The 25,752-nt window shown below is 43.4% G+C and overlaps 1 protein-coding gene across 4 annotated transcripts in view; it reads left to right on the top strand.

Annotated features, from left to right (window-relative positions):
* Positions 1–25,752, top strand: part of robo2 (roundabout, axon guidance receptor, homolog 2 (Drosophila)) — a 257,943-nt gene that overhangs the window by 85,146 nt on the left and 147,045 nt on the right. The gene's annotated exons all lie outside the window — the stretch shown is intronic.

Raw genomic sequence — 25,752 nt, 5'->3', positions numbered from 1 at the left:
TATGTCTAATGTGGAACTGTAATAAAGCAGAGGGGTGAGACCCAAACTCAGCAGAGACTGATTGAAGGAAGTAGGAAATTGCGTGCCAGGATCTTCAGCAGCAGGCCCATTGTGGTGAAATTCTGCAGCCCCAGAAAAAAAGTTCCACCTGATGGAAATAAATTGGCTGGGGGAGTCAGTGCTGAGCTGGAGTCTCTAAAGGCAGACCCAGCTTCTAAATGGCTCAATTTAGCTTTTGTGGGAGCCAGGAACCAGAGCAGGTCACTGCCCCACAACCCGCCACAGTGGAAATCAATAGGTAGTTTCAGAACAAGGGGCCTTATTAAAACAGGTCCTTTTCTGTGAGGTGTTTGGATGACACTGTCTCACAGAAATCATTAAGCTCAGCTCAAACTGCTCACCACGTTTAAATTGTTGCAATCCCTTTTGACCCACACATCCTCTCTTGTTTTCTCTTATGTCCTCTCCTTGATCCTGAAGATAGTGGGGGTACAATTACAATCTGCTGTAATTGTGGCATACCAGAGACTATATAGACACTTCCAGTTTACAGCTAGCACACAATGTTGAGCACAAAATAAATTCCCCAAATATGGCTGCAATAAATATCAACAAAAAAGGATAAAAGGGGAAGAAAAACAATATGAATGGGTTCAGTTACAATGTGACAGGTAATGCTTCAAATAAAGTTTATTTTGATGCTCCTTATCTAACAACTTGTACATCTCTGTGTTTAAAGTTAGCAAATATAGATGTTTTCTAGCACCTGCTCCCTCCCTCTTCTATCTTTGTCTCTCTGTCATTGTAAAGGTAACAACCTCATGCTTTCAGGGCAGAGATGACCTTTTCTATTTTATGTGTCAGGCAGTAATGGCACACAGTAAAGTCTCAAGGCCAGCAGCACTGCACAGCAGTGTAGTAAAATCCAAATAATGTTCTTGACCCAAGGCCACATGCCCACACACTCATTCTGTTTACTTCATCGAAGGCTGTAACACCAGCCACAGCAACAACGGAAACACCCTGAACATGGCGAATGAGTCTTCAAGCAGCTAATTTCTGTTCTGATCATTTTTAAATGTAGGTTATTTGAGTCCCAGCGCAGAGCTTTTTCTCTCCCATGTGACTGCATCTGCATTGTGGTTTTGTTTGTTTGGTTTTACTTCCATTCTCAATTTAGAATATAATTCACTCCTGCAGGGAGTGCATATATAATTTACAGTTGTGTATTGTAACATGGTTGCATGTTCCTGCGTCTGTTTTGTTTTGTGTTAACTGTAAATCAAAACAAGGAAAGAGGACTCATCAAAGTGCCAAGCTAGCGCATTAAATTAACCCAAACACAAATATATGCAATGACAAATACAAGCACGAATCATACAACGACGACTTTTCTTTGACTTCAGTAAATCATGCCATTTAATGACAGCTTCCCACCTAATATAGTCTCTAATTTGATTTGTGTACTACATCATACATGTTGTGTACTGTTCTTTTTGCATCTGTGTGTAACAGTGGCAGAACAGCCAAAGCACGTCTCCTAGCATCACTGCAAGAAACTGTTTCCATCAGCTTTTATTGCATCACGTCTTTATGGATGATTGTGTCTGCTGTCTGTTTCAAGTCTGTGTTGATACAGTATGTACAAATGCAACATGCATATGAAAACAGGTTGATAGATACATGCTTATACTGAATAACAGCCTGAATACCAAAGATAAATATGTGTACAATATTTACTTTATTTTTGATTAAATTGAGTATCTCTGTATCTGCGTGTTTTGGTGCATTAACACCTGAAAACTTGGCCTCTGGGGGGAAAAGGAACAGGGAATTTGAAGAGGGGTGATCATGATGGAGAAAGAGAAGTAGCTTTGATGCAGCTGCTAATCAGTAAGCAACCACCTGCCAAACTTAAATTTGAAATCATTCAACTTTTATGATGCCAAAAAATCAGCAGGCAGTTCGGAAGTGCTTGGACCATCGCAGTTGAGACTCAGTGTGGGTCAACACTGTGAAGGGAGGGGGAGGCTGTTACTCAGAGAGGCACATAGAGATGGTGCCAGAAACCAAATGGTGCTGAGTCTGGTTAATGTTGTAACAACAGAGAGTTATCCAGAGGAATCAGCATCTAATTTTATTCGTCCAGATGTGGCCTTCTTGTAGTTTTGTGGTAAAACCAGATGTTTGTTTTCTACTCTTTCTCTAGCAGTAATTTACTTCGCACTGCTAGCACAATTGAGACCCACTAACCCATTTTTATTAATTAATGAATAAAATGATTTATGCATATATAACATCATGTCATGAACAGATTCAATCTACACTTGGACACTTTAAGCAGTTGGATACAAAAAGTGTGCATGAACAATGGCAGATGCACTATCTATCTTAAACACATTCTGCTGCTGCTGTGATGTGATGTGAGAAATTGTCTCAGGTTCTTACAGCTGATGGAAATGTGAATATACACACAACTAGTAAAATGTAGATTCAGTCACTGTTGTAAGCAGAACAAATGTTTGAGGCAGAATTTGTAATGTGTCTGGAATAAAAGAGAGAGCGAACATCTAGTGTCTGTTGTTACAGCTTAGAACTGAATAAAGAGCTATTCTTGGAGAAGGAGACAGTATTATACAGTGTGGCTTGAAAGTAAGCCAGATTAGACAACAAAGGCAACGGAAAACAGTAATTTAGTGCTGCATTAAAACAGATTATGGAATGCGCAAAAATGCTCTTTGATGATTGCTTACAACTTTGATGTTTACCAGCTTCAGTGAATGTACGATGTACAGTATCTGACAAAAATATCATCTTTGATGGATGGTAGGTTTAAGCAGAACCGCAGTCTCGCTAAGCTTCCCTTTGTTTGGCCTCATTCTTTCACCTTTTACTGCGCTCTGCCGCACAAATAAATGAGCGGAAAGCACAGCGTTACCTTTCCTTTGTGCAAATCTAGAATGTAAATGATGAGTTTGACTAATGTAGTTTGTTTTGTTTTACAATTAGACATCCCATTGCTGCATAAAACACCCAAAGTTCTGCAGTCCTAGTCAGCATACATTGTGAAACATGTTTAGAGTTGCAATATTTGAAATAGGATAAAACACCATAGATAAAGTGAAATTTTGATTAAGATGCCATGTAATCATAAAGCATTTTAAGTACCAATGCAGCATTTTTCTATTGATGACATCATGGATTTATAGGCTCCTCTTTGAACAGCCTTTGTGTATTCATAGCTTTCAGGTCTGTTTGGCTTAATGTCCCAGTGCTGCCGGCAGTATTTGTGGCATGGTGTGGAAGCTGACTTCTTCGGTGCTCAGACTCGGCCTGTAATGGCTCTGTTGGGACAGCGTGAAAGTGCTTCTTCAGCGCTCATTAATGGAGCAAATTGAACAGGTCTCCCGGCCTACCTCTATAATGAGGGCCCCCTCTTCTCTGCCCCCCACTCCCACCATCATCCTGCAGTCTATTGTTCACCTACAGTTAGGGTCAGAGCTGCCGAGCAGTAATTGTATCACTCTGACCCTCTTTTGGTTTTTATTTTGTCACAGGGACCTGCTCTTTATTGGGTGCAGGCCATCCCTCAGGTTGTAAAAGCCACAGTGCCCCTCCTCCCGTACCTAGGGACAGGGGTGCTGCCTGCCTGCCTGCCTGCCTGCCAGCGATCAATATGCCACTGTCGTTAACTGGATTTGTTGCTGTGGCGCTTGCTTATGAGGCAGCAATTAGAGTGTGAAGTGGCAAGGCCAGGGTATGAGGCTGTGGTCGAGCGAGGCTCAGCCCTGGGGGGTGGATGGAAATGTCAGGGGCACAAGCCCGGTTTCATTAGGGCCTGAAGAGACTATGACGATCCATACTGTCTGTGTAATTCATTTGGCCGAAGGGGGTTAGAATTATTTGTGGGAGACACTTAGCAAACACAGAAAGAGGTCACAGGTTAGGAGTGGCTGTGGAAACTTGCTTGCTGTGAAATCCACTTACACCCTGTGGAATCCACTTACATACCTCCATTGTTTTATTACCGGATCAGTGGTCGAGGGGAGCTTAGCCTGAATGATACAGCTGAGCTGCAGCCTCATGTCATGCAGTAACTCATTTGTCATTTACAAATCAATCAATCTGTCACTTAGGTGATCAACATACAGTCTGTCCTGAATTTTTTGTGGTTTCACATTTTGCCAGTCCTGACTTAAACATCACCACCTGCTGCTTGTAGGCATGTGTTGTGTTCCTGTTAGTGTGTGCGTGAGTTCATACCTAAAAATAATTACAGGCTTGGACGGTCACTCCCAGCGTCATCTGTGTCAGACCATCACTCAGCTCAGACTGGTGACATTGAGGCATTTTTGGCGGTTGGGGTGCCTGAGGGCCCCCAAGTGTCTCACCCCAAAAAGGGTCATAGTGTCCCTGATCGAGCATGGGGAAGGGGTGCCCTAATGTGTCATTTGGGACTGTTTCTGACCTTAGGCTCTAAATCACTTTCCATTTTGGGGGACAATTAAGTTTGAACCTCTGATGTGCACTGCCCTCAATTGATTTCTGTCGATAGCACTCAGCATGCAGGGGCGGGGCTGTCTGTTTAAGCCCCTCATTTTTGAAGTCGATATGTTTTATTCAAGGCGGTGGTCACAGCCAGTCCAAAAGGCATTGATAAATGAGAGACTAGACATCTAAAATTCTCATTTGTCAATTCATAACAGTGTATGGTCAAGCTGCTTTGGTAAACTTGCTTGTACTTAGAGGATCAAATGAGCTTGCTGCTACAGTGTGACTATTTGTTCTTCATTTACAGCCACAGCAAGTCATCCTGGGTAGTGTCACACTGTTTCATGGGGCTCTTCATAACAACATCGCACATTAAAGCCTGCAACAAATTTCAGTTTCTGGCAATAGGGGACAACAGATGTTCAAACTGTCCCAGGCCACAGCCTTACCAAATCCAAATATTGAAATTAATGCCTCTCCCCTTCCTCACACCTGAGTGGAAGTGAGGAATAAAGCAGACAATTGAAAGGCCGCGAGGGGGTAATATTGTTTTTCTAGTCATGATTACAGCCAGTTTGCAGTGTACAGAGGGGACAGGGCGATTGAAAAGGTTTAAGTAGGGATGAGATAAGTGGTGAGAGGAGCAGCTCTGGGCTCTGTTCCAAAAGTGAGTGCATAGTTGAGAGTGTAATGGGGTTCATATTTAGAGTTTAATCTTGACTGTGCAAAAAAAGAAACAGCTTTTTAGCAGATTAAAGCAGAGTTTTATTTGTATAAACTGTTTGTACACAGTTGTATTCCCAGAAAATGGGGTTTTGTTCCAATAGCTACATTATAATGTTTAGTAAAAGTTTACACTCCATCATACTGGGTTCAGAGTGACACTGTATTAAACATACTGGATATATCTGATTATTTGTAAGAGAGAGACACATTGTTTGTGCATTAGTACATACAAATTGTTGTACAAAGTCTGGTGACAATGCTGTTTAAGGAATCAGAGTGGAGAGTTGGAAAACTTTGCCCTTTTTTTCCTGATACTTGAATCTATTTAAGATTGCAGCCCAAAATCTTGCTATCATCCAAGTCCTCCATCACAGTCCTCAAAGCTGTCAGCTGCAGACTAAAGTATGTACAGGAGAATTCAATTCAGTTCAAGACTTTTCCATGACTGAGTGAGCCGCTGCTCTGCTAACCACTTATTTTCCATCCGCGATCTATAGAGGGCAGGCAGAAAAGAATGAGCACCTGTAAAAGGCGATGCTATCCGATATCTAATGCAATGCAATACAAAAACACAGCCTTTAACACAGAGATACTACCTTTGTGAAACTTGCAGTATAATGTGATTTCCACTGTACATTTGCTACCTGCTGACACAGAAAATAAATCACATGACTTCCAACAATTGAATAGTTTAGCAATCCCTAAATACTGTTTATTGATCGCATGCCATCACTACAGAAGGAGGTTTAATTAAACTCTTATTTCATGCTCACACCCACTCTGCCTCCTCTAACAAAGAATAAGAAATATTTAACACCGCTAATACGAGGAGATATTCTCACACATTCAGTAAAAACCCATTTTGCTAAATTCATATTTATAGTATAGGCTACAATAATATACTGTAGAGGATGTGAGAGCAGCAATGCAGATGCAGTAAAACACAATATGTCAACACAACCGGTCATGGATTGTGCATGAAATGCTAGCTTGAGGCAAAGTGCTACTACCAGCTGATCTGAAAACCTTTCCAAATCTCATTCTCCTCTCATTAAAAACCCGTTTATTTAGTTAAATTTGCCAGTGGAAATAAACCCTGGAATGGGACATATTCAGTGCATGTGTCTTTTACAAGGATTAATTCATGTGAGAAACTCAACGGTTAACAGTGTTATATATAATAATGGTTAATGATGGTATTTGGAATTAGTTAGATATTTCAATGTGCTGTGCTTCCCTTCTTGTAAAGTTTTATTCTCCTCAACAAGACTTGTAAATTCTTGTGCCATGATTGAGAATGCTCATGCCAAGTCTGGGGGAGACTTGATGGTTCTTTGCAATAATATTCTTAATGAGGGTGAAGGAAATTACTATGAATAAATGATGCTGATGGCTTAAATAAACCCATTTGTTTGGGTTACTTTGGTGTTTATGAGACCAGCTGTGCCATTATCAGGATTTCCTGCGGGGGTAATGAAAATACATAACTTCCCATTTTAACAGAGACCATTGTATATAGAAGATTGACACAGTGGGTCCCTCATGCCAAATATGAAACTAGTCCTCTCACTCTTTATGGTCTGGTCAGTTGTGCAGGACCAAGGGATTTACAAACCAGAGGCTCAGAGCCTTGCTAATGATGTCTGTAGCTGTGGGTCTGAGGAGGAGGACTGCAGAGAGGAAGGACAATGTCTTAACTGATAATGAGGTTGGAGAGATACTTGAGAAGCTCTTGTCCTCCCTTCCCGTCGTTCCCTCCCGTCTGACTCGTCACAGCTCAAGTATTCACTTCTCACTCATTAGCGGCTGCTGCCCATCGTTCACTGGAGCAAACTGTTTACCCTGCCCTGTCATGACAATGACTAGCACCCTGTTATCAAGGTCTACCCTAGATGGGGGATGACAGCTGAGATGAGTTTCCACAGAGGCAGATTAAGCGGCTGTGTTCAGGAAAAAAGCAGGGCAGCTAATTAGCTACAGTTCTCAGGACCCTGGGAGTGGGCTGTTTTTCACCTAGACAGGGAAATGCCATTAATGACAGGAATGTGGTAGAAGGAAAAGGGCTGGAATATCTAATAAGAGTGGGAGGATGACATAAAATGGAAAAATGGAAGGAGGAGACGGATCATCTTAGAAAGTTTGCTTTGGAATCCCAGCAACTGAACTCTTAGTGTACTTTATAAATTCTCTTTTGACATTTGTGAGTTTCTTCATAGCATCTTTGAAATGGCCTTTTCAGGGAAAAATAGATGAAACCACTGGTGGGGCTAAATAGAAAAGTTCATCTGCTACAGGAATTTTTGTGTCATTGCATTGATAAGTTGTTGCACAGTATTTTCTTTGCTGCAACATCGTCGTATTTCATTTTGCTGAAGTATGGTTGGCGAAAGAAAAAAATGTGAAAATCCCTGAAATCCCTCTCAACTGTCTCTTATTATGAGCTGTGGGATCTTATGTGAACATACTTTTTTCCTCTTCTTTTTTTTTTGACGGTTTTGGTTATTTGACAAGTGGGTGGGGCTCAGTTAGAAAAAGGTGATGTCATATATTTGCGCCAATCAGAGTTAAGCAACATTTTAATCAACATGTTATGTGTTCTGGGGTCATTCTGTTATGTTGCTATGAAACTGCACCCACAGAAACTGATAAGCTGTGTTTTATCTAAGGGATGCTTGTATTCCCAAACGTTAATTGTTGCTTATTTAGTCACCAAGAAACCAAGATTTCAGGGGCTGGTTTTTGTCTGAAATTGCCTTGTAGTTGCTGCAAGTTCACATAAATTGACAAACAAAATCCCACACACATTGCTAGTTTATTCAGTACTTCACACAACATGAAAGTGAGAGAGAGAACAAGAAATGACAGAGCTGAACTCAATGTGAAAAGCAAGAATTCCTATACAGTAATCCCCAGTTTTGCAACATTTGATAGGGTGCCTCTATCTCACTTCCTGTGCCTTTCAGTTAGCACAGAGGAAGACGGGGCGATGCATTACATACAGAGTTCATGTCCTGCTGATAAAAGCCTCTCTCCACATCGAGCTCAGGTGTCATGTCCTCCATACTTCCTCCGTCTGTCCAGCCTCCTCCTTAAGCCGCTCTGAGGGAGTATCAGAGAGTCCAGAATTTAACGTGTGACACTGACATCCATTAAATGTTTTATTGCTCTGAATGAATCCAGATCTGCTGTGTTACGTCTCCAAAAACTTGGGTTCTTGTAAATGTCTCCCTCTTCCATGTATCGTTTTAAAGCCACAAGAGCCTAAATCGCAAAAGCAGTCCTCATTTCTGAGACTCCGCCAGCACTCAGGGTGTATGCGTGTTCAGAGACTTTGCTGAGTCCTTACTCAGTAGCCATATAACCTTCTTGTAGCTGCGTGAATATAGTTCACTCCTGAGCAGAGTGATTTGCATTGTTGGACAATGCATCATTGTGAGGGGTTTGTCACTTTTTCAGCATAATGTGATATTGGGTTATGTGTATTAAAGAGTGCAGAGGAGGGAAACAGAGATATCTAATAGATCTATGGACTCAAGCTGGAACTGAATCTGTAAAACTCGCTAAGTAAGAAAGTAATATTTCAGCGAATGTTAACGCGCATGTAGTGATGTGTTTATGAGTTATGAGCGTGCTTCACTCTGTGTGTGTGTGTGTGTGTGTGTGTGTGTGTGTGTGTGTGTGTGTGTGTGTGTGTGTGTGTGTGTGTGTGTGTGTGTGTGTGTGTGTGTGTGTTTGTGTGTTTGTGTGTTTGTGTATGTGCGCGTGTGTGTGTTTGTGGCTGTCACTGTTTTGTATAGAAATGATTGTGTCAGGGTGTGTGCCTATGTGGGTGTTATTGCCGAGGAAAGTGCGGAGCAGAGCACAGCTTAATATCTATGTTTGACATAGAGTCCCATTAATAAGGGCCTGATCCGAGTCCAGTGACAGGACTGCTGACAGAGGAGGATCATGGGGAAGAATCATACCCTGCTGAGGGAGCCTGGGCTGCAGGTAGGCCCATTCTGCCTTCCCCAGGTGTCATTACGGATGCTGGGGAGGGAGCACAGGAGGGAGGGCCGCTACTGACATCTACATTAATCACCCCTCCACACATCTCCCTCCCTCTCCGCACGCCGCCACCCCCCCACCTCCAGCTCCTAATCATCCCTACACAGAGACCCAAACCCAGTAAGGGGATACTCAGCCATGAAAGATATCCAGCTAAGAGCTCCCCAAATACCACTCTGATCTGATCATGAGTGATGCTGCTACCTGAACCTCTGACCTGCCTCACAATTAAAAACACTTTCCTCTTTCTCCCCCCGACACGTACATAGAGACAGATGCAGCCCGGCTCAAACTGCACATTCTGTCACTGTCTGCGTTTGATTCACAGTTTGCATTTGAATTGGATCTTAGTTACATGCTATTAAAGTGCAGAAAATGTCTCTGCTGGAATGTGTCTCCAAACCCCCAGAGTGTGTGCTGCTGCTGTTGTACGCACTCGTGATCGTCTGGAAGATATCACACTCTCCACTTGGGGACCCCCTATTGATCCTCAGCTGTGCTTTTATCTCCAAAAAAATTACAACACTGCAGCACTTAATGCTCATGCTGCTTCACTATAAACTGAGCCACTGAATAAAAGATCTTTAATCATTTACATAAAAAATTAGAGGATGCAGATTTTAAAGTTGGTCTTCAATATCAGTCCTCAGTGAGCCGCTGACAGTGTCTCTGTCTTATTGTAAGCTGTTATGTTGTGTGTTATGTATCAATAGAATAAATTATTTCACTGATTTTTCCACAAAGGGCTGGATTTTGGGGATCAGCTTGACTGATTTAAGTCATGTGACTTGAGCAGTGGACGGGGATGGATGTGGGTCACGCCAAACAACCTTCCTAATGAATGGCTCCACCCAGGATCCATCAATGAGCAGATGTTCTGGGGACAATAATGGGAAATTATCTGATTGATTATTAGTTTTGATTCAATTAAAAACACATAATTGCAGAAAAACGTGACAGTAATTGTGGCGTGATAAGTTTAGGTTAAAACAAATGATCCATTTCAGCATCTGGTGGTGGACTCGGATCATCTTTGCTGGGATAAAAAGGTGTCGTAATTTCCATGTTTTTAATATCCTTGCCTTCATCTGTGTTGTTGATAAAATCGTTCCAAAGCACCACTCTTGCTTTGCTCTCCCCTCAGTGACGTCACACTTATTTATGTGTTTACACCTCATCTGCATGCTCTCCGTTTTCTTTCCGTGAAATGAAAGAACTAATCAACCCAGCACACCCTGTTTGTCAGTAATATTACGAATGGCACCCTAATAGAAGATCTGTGATGTTTTTCCAACTGTGGAATGAAGCATAAGCTCATATTATCGTGTCCGTGAGTTATCGGTCCGTGGCTTAACCATCTCATTTTTATGTAACATGCCTTGCCCTGAGTAAACACAGCCTCCAGTTTAATTAAAATAAATCCACTTTCAGCTGATATTTGGGCACCGGCTGAATATCACTGCCTCCACTATAGATACAATGATTGAAAGGGGGAAATAAAAGGCTTAGCTTGAGGGAGAATTATGCTCTACTTACTTTTCCATCAATGGAGCCATACACTCCATTGTTTATGTTTGAAGTGTGTGTCTTCTTAGTAAATTACCTTTATCCAATTCCCTTTTTCCTCTCTTTTATTTGCCTTGAACCCTCAGCAACACTGATGACACAATAAATTTCTATTTCACTGTGTGTGTGTGTGTGTGTGTGTGTGTGTGTGTGTGTGTGTGTGTGTGTGTGTGTGTGTGTGTGTGTGTGTGTGTGTGTGTGTGTGTGTGTGTGTGTGTGTGTGTGTGTGTGTGTGTGTGTGTGGTAGCACGCCTCTAGGAATCTAGGACACTATGGAGGCACTGAGAAGACAGCATTTGCATGCAGCTCACAAACATATTAAAATATGAAGACAAATCACTGTGTCTGGCCAGCTGACAGCGCCGCCTGCAAAGGGAGCAAGCTAGCAAACTTACAACATGTCGCAGTTCCCAGTAAGGACTTTATTGGGCAAGCATGAACATGAGGCATGCAAACAAACGGGGGGGGGGGGGGGGGGGGGGGGGGGGGGGGGGGGAGCAAAGCTATTATTAAAGGCAATAGAAGTGGTTCCCTTTGCCAAAGCCATCCTGTCATGGTGTTAGCCTCTATAGTTTTTTTTTTTTTCTTTTTCTTTTATTGGGAGAGTATGGTTTTCACAGACACCTTCAGGGCACATACTGTGAGCTCTGATGGCTTTGTTCTATGGCTGACTTTGATGCCAGTTGTAAAGTGGGAAATCCAAACCTTTGGTTGTGTTCCTTCTAGTTGCTCTTCAGCTAAAAACAAAGTGGCCAACCTGTTAGATTGATCTTACATCTCTTCATGTTTGTGTGGCCATACGTTATTTTTCTTTTATTTATAAAGGTGTTCATTTAAGGTTGCAAACAGCTACAGTATTTACATTCTGGGAGTTATTTGAGTGAAATAGTGAAGCAGTTTCCATTTGGTGTGCTCTGTGGGGAAAGAAAAAGACAATAGTAACTTCTTCTTTGTATTTTTATTTTTCTTCTTCTTCTTCTTCTTATTATTATTCCTCGCCACTGTCGCCAAGTGCTTGCTCATGGGGGAATTGTTGGTTTCTTTGTAGATAAAAGAGCTTGGTCTGTACCAGCTCTATATGGAAAGTGTCCTGAGACAACTTCTGTTGTGATTTGGCGCTATACAAATAAATAAAATTGAAATTGAAATTATTATCATTTCATACACCTTGAAGCAATGCTGTAATTAAGCTTTATGTAGTTCCAAAACATACCAGTTATTTAATTTTTAATTACTTTGTGTTGAATGAGCTCTTCTGATGTGGTATTTATCAAATCTGCTTCATTCTCCTGCTGAAAGCAACACAAAAATGCATGTGATGCCACAGTTATCTTATGTCAATCACGTTGTTTTATTAAAATATTCCTGCTGGTGCTTCATATGCTGTCTCCTGTTTTTACACCACTTGATAGCGCAGTATTAAAAGGCCGAGTGACAAAGTGATTGCTATAACTGACACCAGTAGGGGGAGCTCACAGCTCATAGCTCACTCTATAATATACTAGTGAGGCAACAAGAAGAAGGTTGCTGGGCAGGCGTGCAGACCACATTTCAGCCCCCCACCCCCCACCCCTCCATCTCTGAACCTCAGCATGTCTTTGGTCCTGACTGCTGTGTTCAATCACATTACCTAAATTTGTTCTCAAAAATGGGATTGTAGTGATTTTCTTGTGTACTGTCTTTGTCTACAGCCTTTTGCCCTTAAACACACACACATGTATGCAACATTGGTATGCAAGAGGCTGCCTCTCCCCTCATCTTGGCGCAGGGGCTCGGTCAATCAGTCATTGATTTCTGACAGAGATCATATTTACAATTCTGCTTCAATATCTCAATACATTAACATCCCCGTGCTGTTCAGCATCTTCTTTCCTAGCTGCATACATACAAATGTGCAGCCTATTGATTGGTAGTTTCACCATAACCTGAAAATTGTGAAATATGATTTGTAATCAAATCATCTGCATTATTCTCTTTTTCTAAACGATTTTTCCATATGTGATTATATGATATCTGTTGGCTTTTTCCCCACAATTGTCCACTAAAATTGTCGTAAATAAGTGGGTTCAAACAATCCAGATTTTTTCAAATAAAATTTATTCTGCAATATCATCAGTATAGTGCTCACATTTACGTGAAGGACACAGAGTTTATGTGGGTTTATCCTCCACTCCAGTACATGTCTTTAAGATGAGGATCTTACCTGTAAAACGGCTCACTCGCCTATAGTCTTCATTTCTTCCTAACTACAGACGGATTTGGAGTGAGATCCAAGCCCTCCTAGACTTTTCCTTCCCCTCAGTCTACTACTCTCTTCCCTTCCCGCTGCTGTTTTCCCCCACCGGTCCGTGTTTGGTGCAAGTGTGTCAAGCTTCAGAGTGGTGGGCTGCGGGGCTGTGCCGGGTGCGCGTCGACCGTGCGCTCCTAGCGGCAGCGCTGTAGAGACCAAACAGCAGAGACAGAGAAGAGGATGTTCAAGTGACTTGTAGTATGACTGTACATTTACAGCGCTTTATCCCATGCAAAGCACATGGGGCTTTTGGGAGCAGCTTCCCGTTGTTGGCCTAGTAAAACAACTTTTTGGGAATGCGCCGAGAGCTGAAGGCTGGTTTCCAGTCAGTGTCAGCCGAGCCATGTGTTGAACTGTGGAGACATCGCTGAAGATTTGAGAGGTGCCAGAGACGCGTCCTAAGGAAGCGAGGACCTGCGGAGAAGTGCACTGCCAACGTTTGTTTGCCACTGTGGACTTCTTTCCTCGCAGGCTCTGTGGGCTTCAGCTTGTAGATCATCTTGGAGAAATAGCAGAAATTGCGGATGAACTCGCGGGGCAGGCAGGGGTAATACTCAAAGACCGAGAGTTTGGCTTCAAGGTTTGGTGGATATGAACACCCCGAACAGCTCCCGGTGACCTACTGTGAAATGGATCCTCTTCATTTCTGGACATTGAAACTGGCTTTTGTCAGTAACTAGGACGTCTCCATAAGTCCCAGAAAGACGGAGTAGCTTTGCGTGTCATTTTGGACATATTTTTCTGCAGTGAATTCGAGGATTTGCGCGCCCGCCGTGGATGTTTAATATGCTAGTATGGGTCCGCTAGCGTTCATCCTTGTTGGTGGATTACTGTATTTTCAAGTTGATGGTAAGTTGCCTTGCGTGTGTTGCGCTAAAAAGAAGCTTATTTTATCTGTTCAAATAGTTCTGTTTTGCACAGACTTCGCCAGACACTGCCCCTGGCACTCAACTCGTCATTTTAAACCAGTTCTGATTCCGAAGCAGTATTAGAAATGTATGTTGTTGGACTTGTTTTGCAGGAAAAAAAACAAACAAACAAACAAAAACAAACACATTTCATTACTTCATTGACTTTTGATTACTGAATACATTTCAATGAACGCTGCTCATCTTATGGCTTTGCAATTGAAAGCAGTTTCTTATCGTGGCAGCGATTATTTTAAATGACATATCAATATATATTTCTTAATTAAACTCATTACACATGGAAGTAAAAGCCTGCATAAGCAAGCAGCTGAATTCAACAGATAACTCCCGTGCAGCTAATGTTTGCCTTTCAGGAGGTTAAAATTAGGGCAGAGATGAGTTGATTTTCTTTCTTTCTTACTGTGCAACAGATGGAAGGAGCAGCGTTCAGCCTGTGTTTTAAGATGTAAATATGATGGACAGACAATCATTTATTGTGACAGTAAGGACCAGTTAGAAAATGGGTTTCCAGTGCTTATTTTTCGTCTGCCAGTCAGTGTAAAGCAAAAAACTCTGAGCATGAATGATTCTCAGGCTGTGCTACAGTGGCTACAGGTTATCTTTCAAATGCAGATGTGGACAGCATTTTGTTCAAGGTTTTTTTTTTTTTGTAATTATCATTAATAGCAAACAAATCCCAAATATTTGTGTGTATTCAGACGGCACAAATGAAAGACAAAGTAGTCTAGCACAACAGAAAGTTAAGTCGTGTGGGTGGAGGTTCACTGGCTTGCAGGTGTTTGGCAAATGTGCTGTGAACGCCCTGCCTCTGCACTGTCGTAGAGGTACTGCTGTGGTCATTTCGCTTTAGGATTTCAGTGCTGCAGTTGTGTGGTGTAAGCCGGCTTAAATCCAAGATGGGGCAGTGTCCCGCTTTATTATTCCCATTTGTTTGATTAAACTTTAATAATGATGCAAATGAGATTGGTACTGTTTAATTTCTGCAGCCAAAAGCCTCAGTCCTCTTCATCCAGTCTGCTGCTGAGTGCTAAATCAGCATCTTTTTTTTTAGTGATTTTACAAGGCTTCATGGGATTCTGAGGCACTGACCTACAGGAGGACCGGTTTCACAGAGGAATTAAAACGGCTTCAAAGGCAGACTTAATGTGATGACTCACATCAATCATCAAAATAGGAGAGAAGGAGGGCGTAGATGACAGAAATCGTGATTTGGTCCAACCTGTGACTGGTGGAATGATGGCAGGGATTGAGATATATTGCTTATAAAATGCATGAAACCTTTGTGTGATTGAATTTTTAGTGCTACTTTTTGAATTGGACACACCTTTTCACCTTTGTCTCTCTCTTACACGCACACACCTGCACAAAGAGGGCCTCATAATCATAGAATGAAGAAATAATTCTTCTGACCAGTCACACTCACACACACATACACACACACACACACACACACACACACACACACACACACACACACACAGACATTATATCAGCACCAGGATGTGAGCGATGATTCACACGTGTTTGCTCTGTATTGTTTGTACAACTTAGCAGAATGTAAAGCTGAGTTTTTGTTGTCACTGAATGCAAGAGCCTGCAAGGCCCCATTTTTCTTTTCTTTCACCTGTCAACTCCCGCTTTTGTTCTTCACAGCTGCGAGTTTAGGGTCTGAAACAGTCCTCATGCCTTCTGCAGTTAGCAAATCAAGTCCCCTTTCTGCTGGGATTTGAATATTTTCCTTTTACCTTTTTTTGGTGTCTTTCACTGTGTTCAGCCAAACCCACTGGTTGCTAAGCAGTGGCTGATGGCATTGCTGGCTGTCCAGAGGGAGAGGGTGCACAACTCCCAGGGAGCACTGGATCTTCCCAATCATTTGCTTGTCACCCTCCACCCCCCTCCTCTTTGCCTCCACCTCCATCCCTGCAGAGCCCACCCATCACCCAGCCCTTTTCAGAGGTAATCTGAGGGTCCTTGGAAAGGGAGGAGCTTCCTCTAAGAGTCCACTTAGGCAGACAAAAAGGTCTGGAGTTGTATTCACTGGGCAGCATTGCCAACAAAGCCAAGCCTTGTGAATGGCGTCAGTCACTGTTTAGAGTGGTGTGATTAATACTGCTAGTGTGTAGGAGAGGGGAGAAAAGGTGAGATGGAGAGAGTGTCGGGGGAGAAGCTTAGTGTGTGTTGGGTGTTGTTGCCTGGGTTGGAGGAGAGGGGGATTGTTCTGAGACCTGTGAGAGGACTGCAAGAATCTGATTGATTGCATTCAAAGACATTTCCAGGAATACACCAGTCAGCAGCTGCATGGTTATCTCTTAAACTGCTCCGTGCTGCTTTTGAAGCTGGATTAGAACATACTTTGCATAGTGGACATGCACTCCTGACCCTGTGCTATTCTGAGAGCTCCTGCATGCTTGTGTCTGATGTAGGAGCTGGTGACATCACATCCATCCTGGGTGACACACTGGGAGGTGCTGAAATATGGTCCAACTTGAATCTGTCTTAGAGGCCATGGAGACAGTCGCTTGGGGTCTTCGGTGGCTTAGACAGTGCGCAGCTCTCTATCTGCCAGCAGGGTTGTGGTTTCATCAATGCTGAGCCAAGAGAAACTCAAACCCAGAAAGTGGTTGTGTATGTGTTGGGAGAAAGGAGGAGGGGAGAGGGAAGTGGAATGAGTGTAATCAAATCTAAAAATTGAGAGAAGAGTTGTTTAACAACACAATCTTTTAAAGGGAAATGGCGAGATGAGGCTTTATTACCAAAGCACCCGGAGACTAACAGCTCTGTTGATGGTCATGATTGAATGAGAGAGGTTTAAAGTACTGCCCTATAATGGAAAGTAAGCCCAGATTAAAATAGTCTAGGTGAATGATGAGCCAGGCTGAGGTCATTGTGTAAGAGCCATTGTGATGTCTCGCCCCAAATGTGATTGTTCTGCTCGAGTTGGCAGCGTTTAGGCAACGTTATTGTAATTGTGGTTCATTTGCTGGAATGGGGCTGCTGTAATGATGAACCCTCATCTGAGATCTACAGGAAGCTATCTCTACTGTCTCCCACGGTCTCATCACTGTCAAGGCAGCGGATTGCCTCTGCATCAGAGAGCGCTGCTGTTTATTCTGTGATTAACATCAAAAATGAGTGCAGAATAAAGACAAAGGTAGTGATGATAAGAGGAAGTGAGTGAACAGGGAACAAAGAATGAGGTGAACACTTGTCCAATGAAAATCAGCTTACAGGCCCTTGTGTGTGTGCGTGTGTGTGTGAGTAATAAGTGTTACTTGACCAGTGATGAAGGCCTGTCAACTCATATGATATTTTAACAGCCAAGTCTGGCTTCTCTGTGGATCACATTTCAGCAGCCATCAACTCCACAAGCTCAGGATAGAAGAGAACAGACTCTGAGCTCTGCATACTTCTATTAAGTCCAAAGTACTGATCTGTGATCACTCAAAAATAAAAGTATTCACAGCTGTTTTACATTTTGGGATCATACTGGTTAATGCCTCTACGTTTTCATAGTGCAGAAGTGGGGGAGAAAATGTCAGCGCCAGACAATGCACATGGCTGCTTTTGCTGTAAGACCGGCAGAATTCAGGGGAGGTAATACCACTTTTCCCTGGTTTACCTCTGCTTTATTAAGTCCCAGCCAAGCATGCTGCTGACATTTACAGAGCAGAAAAAGCCCTAATGCCTTGATGCTTTCGCCTAAAGAAACAAAGACAAAAAGAGGATGAGAGATTACAACAGGAGGAGGTACAGGTTGAACATTAACAGGTAGGCGGCAGTAAAGGATAAGTATCTGTCTTCATAGATTTATATTTCCAAACTTCCTCGCGCCCGTCTCGTTCACTCATCTCTCACTCGCACATACACGCACGCACACACACTAACTATCCGTCGCTGCCGTTGTCCATGAGGGTGGAATTCAAACACTGAGGGGGCTGTTGTACACCTGCGGTGGCAGTATAGTGGTTGTGTGTGTACAGGCAAGGATTGGGGAGGAGTGATATGATGAATTGAGCATGCTATGAGGATAAGCAAGCAGCCAGGGCCTTCACCTGTCTCACACACCTGTACTTACAGAATACACACCTGTGCTTTCCCTTCTGGGCCCCTAGACACAGATATAATCCTTGCTCTATTCCTTCACTGCCTCTGTTTGCCAACAGCCGATTAAAGGTTTTAGGCAGGCCAACAGACAGAAAACGTTAATCTAATTACTGTTATATAATCCCTGATGATTAGATGATAGGGAATGAACCCTTATTGATCAATGGTAAATACCCAGCCAGCAGTTACAATTCAAACTGCCTCTGTGTAGGAGTGTGGATCTGATGAGTATTCTTATCTCTACAAAACTTGATTATCTTAAGAGCATGCCAAAATGCAGTGAGAAGAGAGTGCAGCGCGAGCCTGTGATGCCTTAAACTTGCCGTAAGAGACAACATGTTTGCCTTATGAGTGTTTTCATGTCGCATGCTATGCTAAAATGACATATTTGGGAAAGCACCTAATTACTCTGTATCCCATTGTCCTCACTCTGCCCTCTGGTTGGCTGTCTCGCAGCAACCTTCAGATGGAAGGGAGGGATGTCAACGTTGAAGGACTCACAGAAGTACATAACAACTGTATAACTACACATGCTCATGGGTGTGAGCCCATGTGCACACTGTAAACACACAGAGAAATGCACAAATGCATTCTGTGGTTGATTTGCAAGAGGAGCCATTCAGGAGACAGTACATACATTGTGTTGTACGCACCTGTTAATGTTGTGTTTCTGGCCATGATCACATTCCTTCTTTTTTGAGTTTTCAGCCAATAACAGGCCGCCTTGTTCTTCATTGCAAAGAGTTTGTGTGATGGTTGTACCTGAGCTGAATGCGTCTCACCAGTGAGATCAGGCCTGGTGATAAAAATGCATGAGCTGTCTCTCAGTGTGAGATGTGTGAAGATAGACAGCTAGAGCATGACACTCAAGCACACATCTGTCACACACAGCAGTTGTCCAGCGCAGCTGTAGTGCTGCTCAGAATGGTGGAGCCAGTGAATAAGTGTCTTGTTCCACCATCTTCATCACCAGCCTGGTCTATGGATCACCCAGCCATGACAGCTTGGTACCTTTTCTGCCCTGCAACTAACTGGGGAATCTCACCGTATCAGAGTGCATGGACTCCTTACTATGCACCATGACTTACCAAACCAGTGTTTTAGTGCGAAAACTACAGTAACCTGGAGATCGTCCAAGGAGGTGAACAGACTGATGTCTCCCTGCATGTCAATGAGGCCATCTCAGTATTTTCAGTACTGTCAAGCTGGCTCCCTGGCCCAATATATGAGCACTAATGTGCTCATATTGTTGGGGCTTTTTATGAATTGCAACAACTATATGATGATTTTGCCTTATTTGGTAATAAGACATAGTGTTTCCTGACATCTATTTCTAAATAACCCTGTTGTGTAATCAGTCTGTCTGCGTGCTAAAATATACTGTAATATGCTAAATTATGTTAACAGTTCAATTGAAAATAATGACTGTCAGGCCAAGCAGCCTGATTTCACAGCATTCTCATTATAAGATGAAAGATGATCACATTAATACGTACATAATGATTTGATAAGTAATGCGACTTGTATGTCAGTGCTGTGGGAATCAGTTCCTGTTGTGTGCCTGCTGCACACACATGGCACCAGACTGCTTTGTAAACCGATCCACCATGACCAGGCGCGAGTTGATTTACTGTATATAATGGCTCCTGGTGAGACTGGCTTTGTGGCTGAAGTCTCAGTGTGGAACGTGGCACAAGCCAAGTGTCACAAGCATTGCGGCGGATAGGAAGAAAGCCTTAATCGCATCCTTGAACGTTTGAACTCTCCTGTTTCACTTCCAGGATGGTGATGATTTTTCTGGAGAGCTGCTCACAGACATTTGTCATGTAGAGCCCTGGTAACACCCAGCCAGTGGTAGAATTATGAAATGTAGTGAGTGCATGTGTGTGAATGTGTTTGTGAGCACCATTAATAACCATCACAGCCCATTGTTTTTGTGTTAACCTGGATTTATGGGGCTGAGTAAATTGAATAAGTCCTTCATCCACTTACTGCTTGCACCCTTGACCCTGTCACCCTAAGCCAGACCAGATGAAGTGTCCCATGGAATAGAAATTTCATAAATCTCGACTTGGTATGCTGTACCTTAAAAAAAAAAAAAAAAAACACACACACAAACAGTGAGCTATGAGGGCCATTTGATTACCTCGCTCTGCCCTCTGAGTCCGTCACTTGAATGTTGTGTGGTTACAGCTCTTATTCCTCATGACCAGTGAGTGGCTGGAGGTGGTGACTGCCATCATTGACATGCAGGGACACTGCAATGTGTTCACAACAGGTCAGCACCCATGGCGCACCTCCAATTATCCACTCATCTCTCAACACAGTGTATCATGGACACCTGAAGGCCTCCTCCTCCACCCTCCCCTCCCCTTTGCCTTCATTTCTAAAGCAATAAAGCACTTATTTATTTTGCCCTATTCAATGCGCTGAGCCAGCTCAGCAATGCAAGTAAAGAGATTACAATGCTTGAGGGAGAATCAATTGATGCCATTCATTTCATTGCACTTCCCTCAGTAGGAACTGTTTAGAGTAGCACACACTTGAAGGAAGTGAATTGCTGTGAAAGTAAAATTTTGCACCCTGCTCACAGGCACACATAGACACAGATATGTATTTGGAGAACACCAACATAACAAATTGCTGCTTGTTTATATGATTTTATAGCACATTTACAGTGATTAAAGTGATCAAAGAAAAGTGTGCTCCCCTGCCATATTTTTCTATTGATGATCATTGCTGGACTGGAGCAAATGGACATTAACTTAAGTCAGGGGCTCCTCTGCAGTAGTCCACGAGGAAGGGGAGACTATTCATCATTCAGTTCACCTCTTTAATTTTTACTTCTTGTTCTGGGATTTGAATCATTGATTTTCCACACACACAAACACATCTTCAATAGCAAGGTTAGTGCCATAGTCCAAAGCAGAGGCAGTTAAGAACAGGCTGCTCAGAAGGATGTGCAGGAAAAGAGACGACTGAGGAAGGTGGGGTGGTGCAGCGAGCGACATGCTTGAATGGCTCTTTATTGGAAATCATTTAATCTGCATCACACAGTTTAGTGTCTCTGCCAGTGGCCTTACAGTCCCACAGAGCTGTTGCTGTACTCCTTACACTAATCATCCCATATATAGAGAGCAACAGCACCCTTATCAACACATTGCACTTCACCAAAGAGGTCTAAACTGTCCCTATGTCTTCCTCATTTCTCCACTCTCTTCTTTCAAGTCTCAGCTCTTCTGAGGCATCTTGTCTGCTGAAACATCAGCCTTTCTGTTCATGGCTACTAATAGTATAATGAAGAGTGAAGATGAGAGTCGCTCAGAGAGAAAAACAAGGTGGAAACTGCTTGAAATGCAAGCTATGTGAATCGGCCCTTTGCAGCAAAATCAGATATTCTATTTCCCACAGCAATCTATTTATATATTCCAACTGCATAGGGGAGAGAGGGCAAATACACAGAAGCAGAGTCAATATGACCCCAACACACCACTGCCCGAAATACACTCAGAGTGGAATTCTATCTGATATTTGTTGGGAGGCAAGCATGGATGCAGTGAGATGTTGAGAGAAGCTCCTAGAATTACCCTTGTGTTTGCTTTCAGAGTATAGATTGTAGCTTGAGAGAGGAGGAGGAGGGGGACAGTAGAGTAGCAGAGCACTGAGGTGGAACAGAGCCCATCATGTGAGCTTGCTACCTAGCTAGCTCCAACTCCCCTCTCTTGCAACAGAAGATGAAACAAAATAATCTGCTCGCCACCAGTGAACACCCTTTATTTCACTTTCTCTGTCTTCACTTTGAGGATTTTGCTGGCTGGCTGTACGCGGTGGGCTGAGATGGATTCCCGGTTGTCTTCGGCGACACCTCACTGAGATGAGCTATATGTCTGGTGTTGCGGTATAGTGTGGCTCGTGTGCTGTGACGCCACTGACAGCCCACCGTAAAGAAGATGAATCTTGGGTGTAGAACGGGCCGCTTGCAAGTGTCACGGCAGGCCAGTGCAGAGGCGAGGGCGACCAGTAACATCATTCTGTCGCCACCCCCGGTTCCCCCCCGCTGCTGTCTCACATTTCCCTTTTGATGACATGACGGATATGACTGTGTCACCCTCGCAGCGAGGGGGGGATGTAAAAGGACAGGGAGCAAGTGAAGGAGACAGAGAGATATTGGGGAGGGGGAGGCAGAGATATATAGAGAGAAGGAGATGGAGTGGGAGGTTGAGGGGAAGTAGAGAGAGCCAGGAGAAGAGGGAAGCAAAGGGGAGAATATATTTCACAATGGACAACAAGGATCTAATGCATAATTCATTCCTTTTGAAATTTCTTTCAGGCTTTCATTTTTCTTTTTTGTTTTGTTTTTGGTACACTTTTATATTCTCCCAGCTCGCCGGGTTTCAGCACTTTCTGCCTGAAATGCCGCTGCCACTGCACTATCCACATCACAGTGTTGCTGCGTCTTGGCCTGGGCCCTTGGTTTTCATGTTTGATGTTTTATGGAGCCTCAGTGACTGGAACTTTTTTCGCCTTGGTCTGAGGTTGCCGTTGGTTACCTGTGATCAGCGCACATGTCTGTTGGCAGAATAACTAATATCTCTTTGGGGAGCCCTTCCTTTTATGCTCTGGCTGAGACTGGTTTGGGTATTGATTTGGTTGGTGGGCTAGAATTTCTCCTGGGAGCTAATAAAAATAATTACAGAAAGATCATCAAAGGCCTGACCTTCTGTTGCACACATGAATAAATATGTGACAAAGATAATAGAAAAGACGCCTTCTATGTGTGTGGTCAGTGGGATATGAGGTGGTGTTTTTATCCTGGATTTCACCAAGTTTTACCTATTTTTGTTTAACTGTGTTAAACTTTTATATGTCTTTCGTTATTTGTCAGTGATAAATGTGAAGTGTGATATCTGGAAGATAGAAAAAAACACTACAGAGTGAGATAGCATGCTACAAAACTACACTTTTCTTGGATAGCACTGTTGGAAAATTGCATCCGATTTCAGTGAAGCTGACATAAGCAGACTGAAAGAAAAGGCAGAAAAGAATCAGCTTCTGGTTCAGTAATCCCTCTCTGATTTCATTCTCTGCCTGTGCGCTTGTTTGTTTGTTCTCTGGTTCCTGCTTTCCTTCAGGAGTGGATGACTGCGCAGCAGTGCTGAAAAGTAATGGTGGTGTTATTGCAGACAGGGGGAAACACAGCATTTTGATTGGAGCGTGTGCCCTGAGACCCAGTGAAGTGCACTCGCCTCAGATCAGAGAGCACTTGATTGCACAGCACCAATGATCGCATTAAAAGGGCAACAGAAAGCCCATTTACTGCAAAGAGAGTGAGAAAGGGGGCCCAATAGGAAGCTGAAAATTGACTTTCACTTCTTCAGGAGCTTGGTCTGATGGCCGGGCCATGGGGATTTACTGTACATGACTCTTTTTATTTGATCTTTTCGGGAAACTTCTCCAGGACATGGGAGCCACATGAGGCCACAGTAAAACTCTCTCTCACACACACATGAATGGACAAACATTTTAGTTTGTGCTGTTGAAAGTGAAGCTTGCCCAACAACAGGCTGGGTGTCCATGTTGAGGTTACCCAGTAATGAGATTGATGTGCCTCTTTTAAAACACATTCCATGGCATATGGATGTGCTTTTAACCTTCTCTACCTCTACACCTGACTACCTCCGCTCAGGAAGGACACTGACCAGTCACGTCTGGCCCTCTGTGTGCCCGGCTCAGCTTTTTCTGGCAGTGAAAGGACAATTGTAGAGGCATCTGCTGTGTTCATTTCCACCGGAAAAGGGAGAGCAGATGGAGACTCAAGGTTTAAGTGATTAGACGGCAGTAGATTGGAATACAAATTGGATTTAAAGAAATTAGACTGATATAAATCGAATGGAGTCGCCCCAGTTTAGTGCTGTGCATGCGCATTGGCCTTAGTGGAAAGCCACCGCAGGGCCTGTGGATTATGAGTGAAGCAGATGCTCCAATGAGATAAGAATAAATGTGCATTTGACACTCCATCTGAGGGAGATGGGGGTCCCCGTGTCCGTCCTTTATCTTCCCCACCATTTATCAATGTCACAGTGTTAATTACTGCTTCATTTATTTAGTCACTTACTGCCAGAATACAGACTTGCCCCTCTGCCCCTGTGCTGACAGGGAAACTGACTGCTTGCTAGATTTCTGTTACCTGCCCACTGGTGAGAGTAATTGGGTTAAAAACTGCCAGTAACATAGGTTTTTGTTCCACCACCAACACTGCATATTTGGTTTTAATGCCATTGAGATTAGATCATGTTCTCTGGGAGCAGGATATCACTACCCCCTCAACTACAAACCCCTTTCTGTGGCCCCACTTAGAGCAAGACACTAGGCCTGATCACTAATCAATGACAGGGAAATGGAGGGAATTAGCCCAAATTAGGAGGAGGGGAGAACAGACTACCTCCTGTTCAGGGGTCAATATGCCACTGTCTGATGTCTGATCCCTTTTAAGACAAATGATGGACTAGTACACATTAACACAGAGTGTTTTTGCATGTATGTGTGTGTAAATGTGTGCACACACATTCACCACACAGCCTTTGAAGTGTTTTTTGTGCTGATCAGTGGGTTTCGAACTGCGCCTGTCCTTCTGCCCAGAGACTCTTGGGCAGAAAAGACCAGGGTACAGCGTGACCTGGTTTCCCCTGGGAGGTTTAAGTATAAGGGGTAGTGGAACATGTGCAAACCCAGGCAAACAAAGAGCTGGAACCTCTGCTGTTTTGCCTCCATCCCATGTTGGAATTAGTCCTTACATAAGCACAAAGGCGTATGTGGTACACTGCTCTTCTGTGCAGCAGGCATCGTCCTATTACCCCGCTGCACTGCCCCGGGGAAGGGCACAGTCATCAACTCAGCTCAATCACACGCACACCTGCAACAACTAATTTTAAGACAAAGAGCCCTGCGCTCTCCTCAAAGCAACACTGACTGGTTAACATTTGGCTGCCAACTGAATCAGAGTTATTGATGGGGTATTGAATGCGGTTCAAAAGCAAGAGGATAAAGAAAAGGCTGTCGGAAAAGTTTCCCTTATTCTCCATTCCCCTTACTGTGTCTTTGATTGTTTGATGTTGGATCAAACTATTTGATTGTTGCATGGTTCCCAGGGCCTCTGTGATGTAAATGCATGTGTGTGGCCTACAGCATCTTATCTCTGTGGTTAAGACCTGGGCACAGACACACAGAGCACCCTGACTCGGGGAGCATTATCTTAGCTGCCAGACTCCCAGGGCTCACCCACTGCAAGCCCTAATAAAAGGGAGTAGGCCAAGGTTTTCAGCCACAGGGGATTAGCATTTGACATCAATCTAGACCCTGGCATTCATGTTCACATCACATGTACGCTTCTACAACAGTGGACTCAACTGTTTTACTTATTTGCACCCCACTGAAAGCAAAATATATAATTCGGGTGTGTGTATGGCTCAGATGTAAACTGACTGCACGTCTGCATTCACCGTTCACCCATAGCTCCAACTCCCCACAACCATTTGCAGATAGGGTTGAGAAGGGCAGATGGCTGCTATTTCACTGGCCTGAAATGGTGATTAAAGGGTC

Source organism: Chaetodon trifascialis, chromosome 9 (assembly GCF_039877785.1).
Source record: "Chaetodon trifascialis isolate fChaTrf1 chromosome 9, fChaTrf1.hap1, whole genome shotgun sequence".
In the NCBI taxonomy this organism is placed as follows: domain Eukaryota; kingdom Metazoa; phylum Chordata; class Actinopteri; order Chaetodontiformes; family Chaetodontidae; genus Chaetodon; species Chaetodon trifascialis.
The sequence above is the reverse complement of the archived record's forward strand: the minus strand, read 5'-3'. Positions and strand labels throughout refer to the sequence as shown.